Here is a 17,806-nt window from a genome sequence, read left to right as displayed (position 1 = left end):
TTGAGAGGATTGAATAAATTATATGCTTAGCTGATGAAAGCACTTTCTTTTCTAAATAAGCAGTTTGATATAAAATACTTCAGTAAGTAACTTATCTGTATTTTACTGAATTTAGAAATTGATGTCAGAACTTTTATCTACAGAAGCTACATCTTGTATTTTTTCTTTGAAATAAGACAGTGTGACAAGATGAAGTCAAATATAATTTCCATGCAGCTTTTTCTTACACTCTGAAGAACAAGCACTTAGGCAAATAAAAGTAAAACTGTACCTCAAAAAGCCACATCCTCAGTGGATGTCTTTTAGAGGAAGCACTATTTTTTTCCAACCAAAACAGGATACTTACAGCCTTCAGAGATAAAATAGCAGAACCTACCAGTCTCTTAGCATCTGAAACCACAGTCTGTACCTGTCATTAATTGTTTTGTAAATGAACTAAAAATAAAAGATGGATGGGCTGCGTGGAATCCATAAATTCTGTTAATGGCCTACTAAGAAGCATGTGTTTAGGACACTGGATGTTACTCAATGATTCTCTTTCCATGTTGTTTTAAAGAGAGCTCTTAGAGCACTTGCTTATTTTGTCATTTTATTCCTACTTTGACTTCGAGGTAAAATAATTTCAGCTTATTTAGTTTCTTTCTATAAATGCACTCAGCACCTGATTTTGTCTTCTAATTGCACAGAAAGTCAAGAGTTCTCAATTTCCTGTCCCTCCTCACTTAACTCTAATGAAAACAAAGCTGCATCCACATCAGTTATTTCTCTTTCTAGTCTCAGGGGCTGTGTTTATGTCCAAAGCTGACGCTAATTGATGTTGTTCTCTAGATATTTGTACACCCTCTCACTCAAGAAAATCTCCCTACCAATCTTTTTTCTCTCTCCTCTCTTCCTTTTTATTGGCTCTCTAACTCTATTGCTATTGCTACATCTCTTTATCTTATCTTGATCTTTCCCTTTGTCCTGTATTTTCAGCTTCCTCAGCTCTACTGGCTCTTTCAGACACTTTCTCTTCTGAGTATAAACACTTGCTCACTTGTGTTCTGAAAACATTATAACTGCCCGTTCCCTTCCTTTTGAAACAAAACTTCTTGATAGAGTAGAGCACTCTACACATATCCATTTCCTCACTTCCAGTGCCGTCATGAGCCTACTGCAATTTGGTGTCTCACAGCATTTAAGACACCAGAGATGACATTAATTCCCTCCACATAAAACAGTTTCTAGATAATATTTAACTTGGATTATGTGGCATCTGCTAGAGAGTTGAGTATTTCTTTCTTAAACTTTCTTTTCAGGCTTTCTTTTTAGTTTTCTATATTTCCTTCTATCTCTCACTAGTCTTGAAACAAAAATATTTAAGTAAATTAGTAGCAGAGCTGAACAAATTCTTAGACATAAAAGAAAAATGAATGCCAATCTGATTTAGCAAAAAAAGCCTTCAAACTGCCCAGACCCCCAAATTATATATGCAGTCATTAGCTACACTTCCAATTAGTTAAATATATAAAACTATAATTTCATTTTCAATTAGCACCACAGGAAGAACTGTTTTATTCTACTCATGTATCATTGGGTGGAAAATATTGCTAGTGTTGCTTGAACTGACAGGCCAGGAGAAACCACTGAACAGGGCAGGGCAGCCAAACTTTGACAACATTGGTCATGATTATAGGGAAGAGGCGCTAGACTCTATATTATCTTAATTTTCTGTTTCTCAAAAAAGGAAGGTTTAAAAAAAAACTAATCTGAGACAACGTTTTAAAAAGCAAATTAATACTTCTGTGTCTGCCAAATTCTACATCCATCTTTAATGAGGAAGAGTGTATTTGTTTCCTAAGACTGCCTTAAGAAAGTATAGAAACCAGGTGACTTATAACAACAGGAAGTTATTTTCTCCTAGTTCTTGGGGACAGGAGCCTGAAATCAAGATGTCAGCAGGGCCATGTTTCCTCTGAGGCTCTAGAGCAGGATCGTTCTTCGTCTATTCTAGCTTCTGGTGATTGCTGGCAATCTATGGTGTCCCTTGGCTTATAGACATATCACTCCAATCTCTGCCTCTGTCTTCACATTCCTTCCTTTTCTCCTGTGTGGGTATGTATCTCTGTGTCCCAATATCCCTACTCCTTGCTGCCACCCTCTTCTTCTTCCTCCTCCTTCTCCGTCTTCTTTTTCTTCTTCTCCTGATAGGGTCTTGCTCTGCAGCCTAGGCTCGGGAGCACAGTGATGTGATCACACCTTACGGTACCCTCAACCTCCTGGGCTGAAGCAGTCCTCCTGTCTCAGCCTCCTCAGTAGCTGAGACTATAGATGCATGCCACCATGACCTGGCCTGGCTGACTTTTTGTTGTGTTGTTGTTATTTCTAGTAGAGACAGGGTTTCCCTATGTTGCTCAAACTCCTGAACTCAAGTGATCTACCTGCCTAGGCCTCCCAAAGGGATTACACACATGAGCCACTGTGCCTGACCTACCCTCTTTTTATAATGGCACCAGTCATACTATATTTAGAGTTCACTCCACTCTAGTATGACCTAATTTTAAGTTGATTACCTCTGCAATTTAAAAATAAGACCACATTCATGGGTTCTGAGAAGACATGTATTATAGGGGGATACTATTTAACCCAGTACATTTTTTAAAAAAGTGACTGATCGCACATTATTTTTCTTCCTCTGCAAACCTCACTAAAACAATATTAAAACAATAAAGTAATAAAAAGGAGTTACTATAACAAATACAAAAACAAAGATACCCATTGGAAACTGATAATACAGGAAATATTTTTTTAAAATTTGAAAATAAGCTAATATTCTCAATGAGATATTACAAGAGTAGGATGCTATGGAAAGGAAAAAAGAACAAAACTATGATAGAAATAAATAACATTATAAAAAGATAGAAAGATAAAGTCAAGGACCAAAAGTTAACACACACACACAAACACACACACACGGATGCAGACATACAAAAATATAAATATAGGAAATATAGAAAAGAAAGAAAAAATTCATGAGGTTCAGGAACTATTTTATACAAAATATGTAGAGAAAAGAGAAAATAAAATATATTATCAAGAACTATAAAAAAACAATTTTTAGAAAGACATAAATCTCCAAATCGAAGGTGTCCAGCACAAGTGGCCCATAAAAAAATAATTGAAGACCTCACAAATCACATAAAATATAACATTTCACAATAACAAGTATAAAGAAAAAGCTTCTAGAGAAAATAACAAAGGTCACCAACAAGAGATAGGAAATCAGAATTGCATTAGCCTTCTCAAAAGCTCTAATGAGTGATAGAAGACCTTGGAGTAGTGTCTTCAAAATTCTTAATGAAAATGATATTTGATGAATTATTTTATGGTCAGCCAAATTATCAATCAAGAATGAGAATAAGGTCATTTTTAGAAATGTAGAAATATATGTCAGTTACTAATTCATGGGAAGCTACTGGAGGATATACTTGAACAAATAAGGAAGTAAATTTAGAGAGACAGAGGTAGTGTTCAGCAAAAAAAAAAAAAAAAAAATGATCAATTCTAGAAAAATGTCAGTAAAATTTTAAGGATGACTATGAAGGGAAATACCAGAACAACTGCTATGCGGCTTGCCTGGAATGCAACTGCCCAGAGTGGATCAGGAGAATGGAGAGGTCCATTCAAGTATTCTTGACAGAGACAACTTCCTAAACCAGATAAAGGGCATCTACGAAAATCTCACAGTCAACATCATGCAAAATAACAAGAAAGGGTATTTGCTCTCACCACTTTTAGGCAGTATCACGCTAGAGATTCAAGGCATGGCAAGTCGGCAAGAAAAAAAAAAGCATCCATATTGGAAAGGAAGCAGTAAAACTAGTTTTCTTTGCAGATGACATGATGTTGTATATATATGGAAAATCCTAAGAAACCCACTAAAAACTATCACAAGTTTACAAGAGCAAATAAAAACAAGGTTGTAGTATAGAAGATTAATATAAAAAGATCTATTTTATTTCTATATACTAGGAATTAACCACCTGGAAATGAAATTGAGAAAATAATTCCACTTACTCTAATATAAAAAAAATTCTTAGAAATAAGTAAAAGAAGTGCTAAATGTATACTTTGAAAACTTAAATATAGTGAAAGGAATTTAAAAAAATCTAAACTTATGGGTTGCAAGGTTTACTTATTGTTTGGATTCTTGAATTATGCATTATTTGGATATATAATAAGAATGACAATGAATGTTTGTTATTCATTATTATTCATCGTTAAGATAGCAATTATTTATTTATTAAAATACCAGTATTTTTAAGATAGCAGTACTTCCCAAACTTATCTACAGAATCGATGCAATTCTTAACAGAATAACAACAAACTTTTTGCAGAAATTGACAAGGTGATTCTAAATTTCATATGAAATTGCAAGCAATGCAGAATAGCCAAAATAATTAAAAAATGAAGAGCAAAGTAAGCAGATTCATACTTTCCAATTTCAAAACTCGTCGCAAAGCAATGGTAATTAAACAGTGTGCTACTGGCACAAGAATATACATATAGACTAATGGAATAGAATTGAGAGTCCAGAAATAAACCTATATATCCAGTCAATAAGTTTTTGACAAGAATGCCAAGAACATTCAATGGGGAAAAATGCTATTTTCAACAAATGGTGCTGGGACAGCTAGATGGTCACAGGCAAAAGAATGAAGTTGGACATTTGCTTCCTACCATATGCAAAATTAATTCAAGATATTATATATCAAATATTTAAATATAGAAGTTGAAACTATTAGAAGAAAACAAAACAGTAAGTCTCATGACCTTCGATTTTTCAATATGACACCAAAAGTATGAGCAAGAAAAGAAAAAATTGCTAAACTGGACTTCATAAGCATTATGCTTCAAAGGACACTATCAAGAATTTAAAAAGACAAACCACAGAATGGGAGAAAATATATGCAAATAATATACACGATAAGGGACTTTTATATAGAATATTTAAAGAACTCTTACAGCTTAACAATAAAAAACAAATAAACCAGCTAAGAAATGGACAAAGTACCTGAATACACATTCCTCCAAGGAAGACATACAAACAGCCAATTCGCAAATGAAAAGATGTTCAACCTCATTAGTCATCGGAAAAATGCAAAACAAAACCATAGGAAGATGCCACTTCACACCCACTAGGATGACCATGTTTAAAAAGTCAGATAATAACAAATGTTGCTAAGAATGTACAGAAATTGGAACCCTCATGAATTGCTGATGGGCATGTAAAATTGTCCAGTCACATTAGAAAACTGTCTGGCATTTCCTCTAATGATTAAACATAGATTACCAGTAATTCCATTTCTAGGTGTTTATGCAAGATAAATGAAAACATATGTCCGCATAAAAAGTTATACATGAATTTTCGTTTGTTTGTTTGAGACAGGGACTCACTGTCACTCAGGCTGGAGTGCAGTGGTACGATTTTGGCTCACTGCAGCCTGGGTGACGAGTGAGTTCTTGTCCTCCCACCTTAGCTTCTAGAGTAGCTGGGACTACAGGTGCATACCACCACATCCCACTAATCTTTTTTTATTTTGTGTAGAGTCGGGTTTTCAATATGCTGTCCAGACTGGTCTCGAACTCCTGGGCTCAAGCGATCTTCTTGCCTCAGCCTCCCAAAGTGCTGAGGTTACCGGCATAAGCCACCATGCTCACCCTTGTACATGAACGTTTATAGCAGCATTATTCACAGTAGCCAAAATGTCTGTCAGTGGAGGAAAGGATACATAAAATGTAGTATGCTTATAAAATGAAATATCATTTGGCTATAAAAATAAATGAAGTATGACACATGCTACAACTGGGATTAGCTGTGAAAACATTGTGCTAGGTGAAAGAAGCCAGTCCAAAAGTCCACATAAAAGCATATTCTATCTATGTGAAAGTCTGTAATAGGAAAACCTATGGAGACAGAAAGTAGTAGAGTGGTGACTTAGGGTTGGGTGCCAGATGATAGGGGTTTATAGTGGTGATAGCTAAAGGATTAAGGGGTTTCTTTTTGAGGTGATGAAAATGCTCTAAAATTGACTGTGTTGATGGTTGTGCATATGTGACTAAACACCATTAAAGTATACATTTAAAATGGGTAAATTATTTGGCATGTGAAATATATTTTTTAAAAACTGTGTTTTTTTTTTTTTTTTAAATGACAGTATATGAATTCTGAGCCTGGGTCATGGAAGATATCATGCTTCTGCCTTGCTGTTTCTTGGACTGCTCCCTTTGAGGGAAGCCAGGCACCATATTATGAAGATGCTGAAGCAGCCCATGGATAGACTTTTGTGGGAAGGAACTGAGGCCGCCTGCCAACAACACGCCCCAAACGAGTGAGGCAACTTGGGAAAATATCCTCTAGCCCCTGTCAAGCCTTCAGATAACTTGCAACCCTAGCCAACATCTTGACTAGCAGCTGATGAGAGATTCCAAGCCAGAACCACCAAACTAAGCTGCTTCTGAATTGTTGACCCGCAGAATTCATTGTTGTTCTAAGTAACTAAGCTTTGGAGTCATTTGTTCAGCAGCAAAAGACAATGAATACAGCAGAATTAGAAAGAAAGAATAATCAAAGTGTACTACTTTGAAGGGAAGGAAGATTATTTGTGTGAACATATTTAAACTTTATTGCTACTTTGCAGAGCCTCTGGGGCACGATTTACATAACATAATGTAAGAAAGCACTAACAATTGGTTTAACTAAAATTTACAGGCTGGGTGTGGTGGCCCACACCTGTAATCCCAGTACTTTGGGAGGCCAAGGCAGGCAGATCACTTGAGGTCAGGAGTTCGAGACCAGCCTGGCCAATATGGTAAAACACTGTCTCTACTAAAAATATAAAAATTAGCTGGGTGTAGTAGTGCACATCTGTAATCCCAGCTACTTGGAAGGCTGAGGCAGGAAAATCACTTGATCCCTGGAGGTGGAGGTTTCAGTGAGCTGAGATCACACCACTGCACTCCAGCCTGGGCAACAGAGTCTCTGTCAAATTATAAAAAAAAAAAAAAGGAAAAATAAAATGTACAGTATACCTATGTTAATAATGGAGGCTGGATAAATAGATATTTATGGTATGGAAGAGTTAATTCTAATTTGTCATGGTGTGAAATCAATAGGAAATATCTAACATTGGTAGCTTATAAAATAGCTGTGTAAGTATATTATTTATAAGTACAAAGTCATAAATTTCACAGTTCATAATTTGTGGGGTCAAGGCCTTCAAGATGGAGAGAATATTGCAGTGAACTATTGATGTACATTGTAAGTCTTGGCACTAACTTTATAATATGTCCATAAATTATTTTTATGAAGAGTAAATATAATTTTAAAAATTCAAAATATAGTAAAGCACACAAAAGTTTGAAAAAATTAAAATCAGAAATAGAATTTATTTTCTGGAATTTCTAATATATATCATACCCTCTGCTCAGCATTATCATACATTTCTCAAAAGAAAATTTTCTGCAAAACACAAAATCATGACTCATATAGATATAAAAATGAACCCATGCTAAAGAATTTATTTTCCTTTTATGATATGAAGTTACCAGGTAGATGTTATAACTGGTTCAGAAAACCGAAAGAGCAAAATAGCAAAACTTATTATGGAATAAAGGAAAGTTGAGATGAATTGCAAATGGAGACAAAACTAGTTTTCCACAGGGGGGAGGAAGTCAATTAAATCACTACCAGACAGTGCAGAATTTCCTTATCTCTCAGCTACCTATAACTTACAAAGAGTTGCAAAATATCTGAAAGACAATGAACAGCGCTAGAATGTAGTATTCCAGGAGTGTCTACTGTAAAAGATGCTTCGTTTTCCACTGTATCACAAAACAATTATTTAATACAACATGTAGACTAACTTTGTGAAGTAGGTGTTCCTTCTTTGTAGAAGAAAATGAAGCTTAAAAATTGGTTATGTAACTTGTTTATATTCCCACAGTTGGCAAAGGCCTAATTAGGAATGTAAATTGTGTGTGTATATGTGTGATACTGATAACTGTGATTTATTTTCAATTTCAAATGATAACTTTATCAGGTTTGTCTGTGCCTTTTTTTTTTTATTTTTCAACGCTGATACTGTCAGTTCACCTCCTGGACCCAGTCACAGTAAAATAATTTTGTCTGTCAGGGTCTTTACCTGCAGTGAATGCTGCTGTATCTCTCTGGTTATCTCTTAGAAAGGGAGACAATTTGAAAACAGCCAGGGAAGGAACATGGACATCTGTCAGGCCTTGAAGTGACTGTGAAAGGACACAGCAAAGATTCTTCCTTCCTCCCAAAACAATGGCCGCCCACTTTATGTATTTTTTCTCTCTTGTGTAATTACCACAGCCCCATTCACATTTTTCCTTTTTTAGTTTTCTTTTTTTCCCTCTCTGCTTCTGTAAGTTCTGTCTTATCCGTGGTCTTTTACCTCACTAGTCTGATTCTGCCATCCTAGCTCTGGTCTGAACCTGGCTGGACTTTGCTAACTTTGGGTGCAAATTTGCCATAATTAGTTTAGACAAGGGCAGCAAGAGCAGAGAGAGAATGCTGACTCTCCTTGCTTTTACCCAATTTAGTTTCGATAATATTTAAAACTATTTGGCAATACCTGTGGCATCTAGCAGGGTCAAACTGCATCCCTTCCAGCCCATACCCTTCCAGGGAGGCCACAAAAACTTCACCACCTTCATATCACGTGCTGCAGGGGCTGTTGGGATAACCCCAATACTTCCAGCAAGATACACTCTAAAACTAAAGTAACTATCAAACAACAAGCATAGAGGATGCTTTTAAAAGGACTGATGGATCTTTAAAAGAAAGGGAAGGGGAGGGTACGTGTGGTCAAACTGCTCTTGAGGTTTGCATGTTCAGTCATTCTACAGAATTATTGTGTATCAATTATATGCCAATGTCATAATTTTATGAGGTTACACAGAGATTATTAAGATCTCGAGAAATTATTTTACATGAATCACCAGAGACTAATATAATAAAATATGAAAGTTTTAGTTGGCCCTTTCTGGAAATATCATCTCCTCAATCCAGGTCACAGCAGGAGGAGGTAGACACTTGGCATAGCAAAAGAGCAAACTAGTCTGATGGGTGGAATTAATCATGGGACAACATATAACACAGCCAGAGCACCTTGACATTCTGGTTTGCACTGAGAAATAAAACTGTTGAACCCTCACATTTTAAGAGAATTCATCAGGAATATTTATATTATTCAGACAAAAGACAAATATTTAGACAGGTTTGCAATAGACCCTCACTTTGTCAAGATTATATTGTTTGTATGTAATATATAGAAACAATCACGGTAAGGAGAACAGTGATTTCAGGAAACAATGTCATCAAACTATTATATCCTAATTCAAGGGTTTATTTCTGTTAGAGAAACTGCCTGAGTAGTATAAAGAAACAATGAAAGGATCTATTCCCTGTTTCTTTTTATAGACTCTGAAATCAGTACCCTTTCACTATGACAATATTACCTTGAATGCTTACAAATATTAAATTAGTTGTTTAATAATCAGAATGAAAGCTTACTTATCAACGTTAGCTTTAGGAAGTCTTAAGTGACTTTAGGAGATACTGAAAGGATATCTTAGACTGCAGTGTTGGTGTGGTAAACAGCTTCTAAGATGACTGCCAATGATCCACACATCCAGATATTTATGCTATTTTGCAATCACCTTATTTTGAGTGTGGGAACTTAGTGGTGAATTTCTAATGAATAAAACACCAAAGAAATGATGGTATGTCACTTAAATGAGATTATAAAAAGACTGTGACTTCTGTCTGGGGTGTCCACTCTCTCCACTCTCTCTTTTCATATCGCTCGCTCTGAGGCCAGCAACCTACCATATTATAAGCCATCTTATAGAGATCTTATAGAGAATCCTACATGGTGAGTAACTGAAGCCTCTAAACAACAGCCAGAGAGAAATGGAAACTTGCAAACAACATGTGAATCAAAGACTCAACTTAAAGTTGATCTGATTTCAGTTGAGTCTTGAGATGACTACAGCCCTGCCTGACAGCTTAACTACAACTCTCCAAGAAACTAGAACCAAAGTTATCCAGCTAAGCCACTCTGGACCCCGGATTCTCAGAAACTATGAGATAATAATGAATGTCTGTTATTTTTATGCTGCTAGATTTTGAGGTATGTTGTACAGCAATAGATAAGTAATAGAGTGTCCTGTGTTACAACAGTATATTATCTTGAGTATTTAAAAAATTAATCAGATGATAGCTTTTTAGACATCATTTGTCTAATAAAAAGATGATAGCTTGTTAGTCAATATTAGTTGCTTTAATTACTTTGGTTAGATTTGGAAAGCCATTAGTCTAGTCAAAGGAATACTTTATAAATATTTAGATATTAGCATTAGTTGAAAGGTATGAAAGTACACTTTCTCTTTGATGCACTGGCGAGGTTCCTGAGTTGCCAGGGGCTACCATCCTGCTCCTTGTTATTGATATGGTAAGAACCAGACATACACAAAGTCTTGTTTCTGCCACAGTGTTCCTGATGCCAAGATCTGTATCTTTGACCTGGGTTGAAAGAAGGCAAAAGCGGATGAGTTCCCATTCTGCGGGCACGTGGTGTCTGATGAGCATGAGCTGCTGTCTTTCCAAGCCCTGGAGGCTGCCGGTATTTGTGCCAACAAGTACATGGTTTAAAACTGTGGCAGAAATGGCTTTCACATCTGAGTGTGGCTCCATCCTTTCCATGTCATCCACATAAACAAGATGTAGTCCTGTGCTGGAGATGAAAGGCTCCAAATGGGTATGTGAGGGGCCTTTGGAAAACAGGGTACTGTGGCCAGGCTCCACGTTGGTCAAGTCATCATGTTTATCAGCAATAATCTTCAGAACAAGGACCATGTGATTGAATCCTTATGCAAGGCCAAGTTCAAGTTCCCCAGATAGCAGAAGATCCATATCTCCAAGAAGTGGGGCTTCACCAAGTTTAATGCTGACAAATTTGAAGACAAAGTGGCTGAGAAGCACCTCGTCCTTGATGGTTGTGGGGTCAAGTGCCTTCCTAATCACAGCCCCTTGGACAAGTGACAGGCTCTGCATTCAGGAAGGCTTTCGGCAGCTCTGTCTTCTTGGGCAGGCTGATCTGACTTACGCTTACTAGTAAATTCTGTTTACTGCCCCCCCCAAAAAAGCAAACAGAAAAAGAAAGAAAAGTATAAAAACTCATTTATTACAGCTTTCCACCAAACTTCCATAAGTACTGAAAAAAGTTATATCTCTGCCTGACACTAAAGGATTATATTAATGATTTTGCTTAGTTTCATTTTGGAAGATAAGTAGAATTATCCTTTAAAATGAAGCATATTTAAAATAAAAGGGTCTTCTGTATTTTAATATCAATGGGTTGGGTACTTCTGAAGATGATCTCCTCTGTAGTTTTGATGTGGACTCTTTTATATCCAGTTTGAGATTAATATCAGTTGATAGACTGAAGACAGCTGCTTTCAAGAAATTTTCTCACGCTACCTTATGGGTAGTCCCGTTCCTAAATTTCTGTAAGCAATCCTGTTTCTTTATGCCATAGTTTAAATACACTTATGTGGTCCTGTTATTACATACAGTCAAACCACTTAAGTTTTCAGTTCAGAATCACTGTTTCCAGATCAATGATGGCATAGGTTTAACAGCCAAAATTTACATTGAAAATGATAAAAATTCGGCTTTATAACTTATTCCAAATACTTTATTACTTTCCTTTTGCTATGAGTTTAATTCCAGAGACAAAGAAATTTACTCATTTTAGAGCTATGATATAGCAACATCCCAAGACGTGATTTTTATAAAAGGAATATGTTAGATTTCAATTATATCATTTAATCCATTTTTCACAAAACAGTGGCATCTAGTGGTCTACGAAAACCCTTCTCCCAACTGTTTCTAATTTGTCTTTACCATTTAGTTTGAATCTGGCATTAATTGCCCACACCTAGTTCAATTGCTAGATTCACTACTATCTCTTACTTTACAGATACAAATTTTTGCAATATTAATCTTTTATTCTTCATTTGTGTACTTAGCCTAATGTCAACAGCACTATTCTTACTATTTTGATGTTATTCTACGAGAAACCTTTATGTCAATAGGGCTAATGAGTGACTACCACTAAAATAGATGAATTACTTTGAAATACCAAAAAAGAGACTACCTTAGAACAAAGGTCTATAAAAAGAGGTTCACTTGACCAGGCACAGTGGCTCAAGCCTGTAATCCCAACACTTAGAGAGACTGACACAGGTCGATCATCTGAGGTCTGGAGTTGAGACCAGACTAACTTGGTGAAACCCACTCTCTACTAAAAAATACAAAAAATTAGCCAGGTGTGGTGGTGCATGCCTGTAATCCCAGCTACTTGGAGGCTGAGGTAGGGGAATCACTTGAATCCAGGAGGTGGAAGTTGCAGTGAGCTGAGATTGTGCCATTGCACTCCCACCTGGGCAAAAAGGGCAAAACTCCATTTTTTTTAAAAAAAGGAAAAAAAAAAGAGATTCACTTTCGGAAGTAATAAAATTGGACTGGTTGTTTCTATAATAAAACAGAGTAGTGTAAGCTATTTTCTCACTGCTTATCACCACTTGGTATTATTAGTATAGGAATATTCTTTAAACCTATTGCCTAAGAGTCTGTAAACCTGACCACAGTGTATTCATGTTAAGAACTTTCCTGAATTCTGCTTAGTAGAAGAAAGATGTTGATATTTCCTTTTATTTATTATGACCAAGTATGGCATGCACCAGTTTGGTTTAGTAAAAGCAAAGAAAATATTGTCTTTTATCAATGAATTAATTAATAATTGAATATATTTTCTTATGAAAGTAATACCCTCATAAAGATTTATCTGCATGATCTAGCCAATATGAGACACAATAAGTCTGCTTTCAAAATTTGCATTTGAGGACATTTTGTTCCCTCATAAACATTATGTGTGAAACTCAGCTCTCACTATTACTGTGCTCTAAAAATGATTTTAAATAAATTGATGGAAATGAACTCAGAAGGCTATTGAATGGCAATTATTAATTTAAACAAATTTATATTCACAACTGGTTCCACATTTACTGTGCAAAACAAGGAGGAGTTAGGTAATTTTTTTTTCTTGGTATAAAGCCTGGTTATACTTTGCATAAATTTATTGAGCTATATAACTTATTATTTGTATATGTATATTGTGCATAATATGTATAGTAACTAATATGTAAATAAAATTTACATTAAATGACTGATGGAGGTGAAAATTGAGAATTTTCTAGAGAAAATTCTTAGGACTGGCATGGTGGCTCAGGCCTGTAATCCCAGCATGTTGGGAGGCCGAGGCAGATGGATCGTAAGATAAGGAGTTGAAGACCAGCCTGACCAACATGGTGAAACCCTGTCTCTACCAAAAATACAAAAATTAGCCGGGTGTAGTGGTGCGCGTCTGTAATCCCAACTACTCAGGAGGCTGAGGCAGGAGAATCACTTGAACCCAGGAGGCAGAGATTGCAGTGAGCCAAGATCGCACCAGGGCACTCTAGCCTTGGCATCACAGCGAGACTCCCTCCATCAAAAAAAAAAAAAAAAAGAAAAAGTTCTTCATATTATAAACGCTATTTCAAACCTTTGGGCCTAATGGATGATACTTATTAAACTAATATTACAATCACTTAAAAATATATCAAATTTTTTCCTGCCAGTATAATTTAAATAGATATTTATGTACTTTTCTCAAAAGAACCTATTCTTTGTATGTAAAATAAACTGTACACCTGTTAATATTGATCATCTATTCCAGAATTTAGAAGTACTCATTTACTTAATACCAGATTGTGCTCAAAGTTGGGGTTTCAAATATCTTAGAGAGGTTCATTTATTCTTGAGCTAGCTTTAAAACAAGTAACATTACCATTCAGTAGTAGCCTGCCATAAAATTTAGTGCCAAAATAAGCTTTTTAACAATATTTTATTTGTAAATCTCTGTAGACTTCACAGCTAATTTACATACAAGTATTATTCTAGTCATCTGGTTCCAAAAACAGTTAAAAACGGAAACGATAAAAAATCCTTGCTGCAGGAGTTCAAACTGAAACTTTATGAGGAAAAATATTATTTTATGATTAGATATTAAAAAGTCATGAAATTCACCTGAGTCATCAACATTCTAAACATCAAAGAGATTGAAAAGTAAGATTAGAATAAAATGTAATATCAGGTTGTTTCTAATATGGGAAATAATTTAGCGTATGAGTGAGAAACTCTAACTGTAAATATTCATAAAATAAACTGATGGTCCCAAATGCCTATATATTTTCAAGCTATGCCACAATTGTAAGCAACATATAAGTTGATATTCATTTTTATGAATAGCTATGAGATAGTATTATTTTTCTTTTTCTTTTTCTTTTTTTTTGAGACAGGGTCTCAGTCTGTCACCTAGGCTGGAGTGTAGTGGTGTTATCACAGCTCACTGCAGTCTTGACCTCCTTGGGTCAAATGACCCTTCCCCCTCATCCTCTAGAGTACACTGGGGCTACAGGTGTGCACTGCCATGCCTCGCTAATGTTTAAAAAAATTTTTGTAGCAATGAGGTCTCCCTATGTTGCCCAGACGGATCTTGAACTCCTGGCCTCAAACAAGCCTGCTGCCTGGGCCTCCCAAACTGCTGGGGTTACTGGCGTGAGCCACTGTGCCTGGCCAGATAGTACTTCAGAATTACTATTTTCTTCTTTGAATTAAAAAATTACTTGAAAGTTTTGAAGCATAGACGTCAGTTCTTGCTGAGAGGAGAAATAAATTCTACTGGTGTTTAGGAGGCATTAGCAGCAATCAAATCTGCTGATGGGATGATATGGTGGTTTGTCAAACCAAGCTCTGATGGTAAGTCCAGAATTTCCCGGACTTACCTAGCTTCAGACCCCCACCACAGCTACCACTGTGGAATTTGGGATCTCACTTCACCAGAGGCTGCCATGGGGACTGGGACACAACACAGAAGTGCAAGGAAAATTGTCACAGGGCAAATTTTGACCAATATTTGGTAAGACACACAAAAGAGATAGCAGATAAATTTCCTGTTTTTCCTGCCAATGGACTGTTCCATTACACAAGATTTCCATACATGTCACTTTAAGGCTTGTCAGAGAGTGATAGATAATATATCCCCTTGCATTTTTTTATAGTCTTCTTTCCCTCGCTTTCTTTTTCTCTCACACTCAGTGCCCTAGGATTATACTTCCAATTAATTAGCACATTAATATATAGGCTTGCCACCACCCAAAAAAAACAAAATTAAGACAAGGATTCTTTGGATTCAAGCTAATAAGGAAAATTATACACCACTAATCTAATCCATAGACATATAACATCTTTAATAGTGAAACAACGGGGTTTTACGCCCGTTTTACCACGAGGTTGCTTAGGCTGGTCTCAAATTCCTGGGCTCAGGTGATCCTCCTGCCTTGGACTCCCAAAGTGCTGGGATTACAGGTGTGAGCCACCGCACCTGCAATATCATTGGTCTTAACTAGGGTTATAACTAGTTAACATAGGTTAATTTTTAACTACAGCTACAATGCAACTTCCACTTTCTTCTAATATACCTGCCTTGAGTTGCCATTTATTGAGATAGGAAGATTCTGCACACAGCTTTCTGTTGATGATGGCGGTGGAGAGTTCTTAGTAGTTCAGTTTTGGACTTAAATTTGAGGTGACTATTGGTATTATGCATCCAAGTAGAGATATAAAGATATAACTCAGTTGGTTATATGAGTCTGGATTTTGGAAGAGAGGATCAGCATGAATCTGTTAATGCAGGGACCCTCAGCATACAGATGGGATATTACACCGTACTATGAGATTAGATGAAATCCCTTAAAGACTGAATGTTGACATGGGGAAAATATCCTGAAGGACAAAGTCCTAAAAGGTTTCTATATTTAGAGATCAGGTGATGAAGATTAAACATCAAGGAGAGTGAGAAAGTGTCCAGAGAGAGAAAAACACAGAGAATGTGATATTTTAAATGTCAAGAGAAAAAAATAATATTTCAAAGGTAAGAAAGTCAGCTAATGGGTTCAATAATGTTGACAGGTCAGTGAAAAAAAAAGAATGGGCTGAGAATACAGGCTGGATAGTGCAGTGTAAAGTATAACGGTGAATTTAATGGAAGCATATTTTGTGGAGCACAAGGGGTGAAAAATCAATTAGAAAATTTTAGAGAGTATGAGAGTGGGGAAAGTGGGCACAGACACAACTCATTCAGGGAATTTTGGTTTAGAGAGAAAGAAAGAAAGGACATATAAGGAAAGAAAGGATTTCAAAATTTTCAAAAAGCACATTCTAAAGGTAAAGGATGATTTGGGGGATGTTGACACTGGAAACTGGGAGACTAGTTGAAGGTGTTGCTGATTCAAGTGAGTAACAATGAAGGGGGCTCTAAGGTGGCAACAGGAATAGAAAAGAAAAAATGGGTTTGAAAACCATATAGAAAGGAGGAAGTGACAAATGGGGTGTGTGGTCAATGAAGACAGGCAGGGCAAATTAGTATTTTTTGAAAATCTACTATGGATCTTATATGAAGTACTTTTCTATATTATACAGACAAAATAGATGGAGTGAAAGCCTGAGACAGGAAGAAGCCCAAGCCAGAGCAGAGGTGCAGTTACTTCTGCAGTTAAGGGAGGTTAGCATTCGTGTGGTGGCAGATTACCATTTAATCTCCTCCCACAAATCTGTGAATTTAGGACTGCTGCTACTCACCCTCTTTTTTAGATAGACTTTCACTCTTGTGGCTCAGGCTGGAGTGCCATGGCGCAATCTCGGCTCGCTGCAACCTCCACATCCTAGGTTCAAGTGATTCTCCTGCCTCAGCCTCTGGAGTAGCTGGGCCTACAGGCTTGTGTCACCACTCCCAGCTAATTTTGTATTTTTAGTAGAAACGGGGTTTCACCACACTGGCCAAGCTGGTTTCAAACTCCTGGCCTCAGGTGATCTACCCGCCTCAGCTTCCCAGAGTGTTGGGATTACAGGCGTGAGCCACCACACCCAGCCGCTGCCTCATTTTTACAGAAGAGGAACTTGAAGATCAAATAATGTTTTTTACACGTCAAAGAATACCAGTTAAGTAGTCCAGGAGCTATATTTAAGCCAGATTGTTTTGGTTTCAAAATATACAGTTTTCTCATTCTAGATATAATTCCTTTAACAGAACTAAAGGAGAAATAGGACTACAGGATTTCTGGCTTGACCAGTTAGGTAGCTAGTGGGACCATTAATGCAATACTGGGTGGAGGTAAAAGATGATATGTGCAGTTTTGGATATCATGATTGTAAAAGATCTGTGACATAAGCAATTAGATATGTACAAAAGGCATTTGCACATGGAACTCCAGAGATCAAAAGATATATCCTCTGATGTAGAGAGTTAGAGACATTCATCTAACATTGCATTGAGAGGGAACAGAATTTAAGAGAGGAGGACCTGCACAGAACTTTGGAGATTAGCCATCTTTTAATAGAGGAAAAGGGCTCACAAAAAAGACCAAGACTAATCAGATAATCTGGTGCACCATCAAAAGAAATGATTTTCACAGATGGTAGGGGAGAAGAGAATTTCAATAGGAACTAGTACTTACAGGAAAATGCAGCAGTTTATTTAAAAATGTGCATTGAAACAGTTTCCTTGATGTTAGAAATTAGGTCATCAGGGAACTTTGAGAGAAAAGCAGTTTATTGGAATGATGGAGATAAAAA

At 36.5% G+C, this 17,806-nt stretch overlaps 1 pseudogene; it reads left to right on the top strand.

Moving 5' to 3' along the window:
* The window catches only part of LOC116549895, a 23,129-nt pseudogene extending 11,965 nt beyond the window's left edge, over nt 1-11,164 (top strand).
* The last annotated feature ends 6,642 nt before the right edge of the window (nt 11,165-17,806 follow it).

Source organism: Sapajus apella, unplaced genomic scaffold (genome assembly GCF_009761245.1).
Source record: "Sapajus apella isolate SASKATOON/1434 unplaced genomic scaffold, GSC_monkey_1.0 scaffold7, whole genome shotgun sequence".
NCBI lineage: Eukaryota > Metazoa > Chordata > Mammalia > Primates > Cebidae > Sapajus > Sapajus apella.
This window is presented reverse-complemented; position numbering and strand designations above follow the sequence as displayed.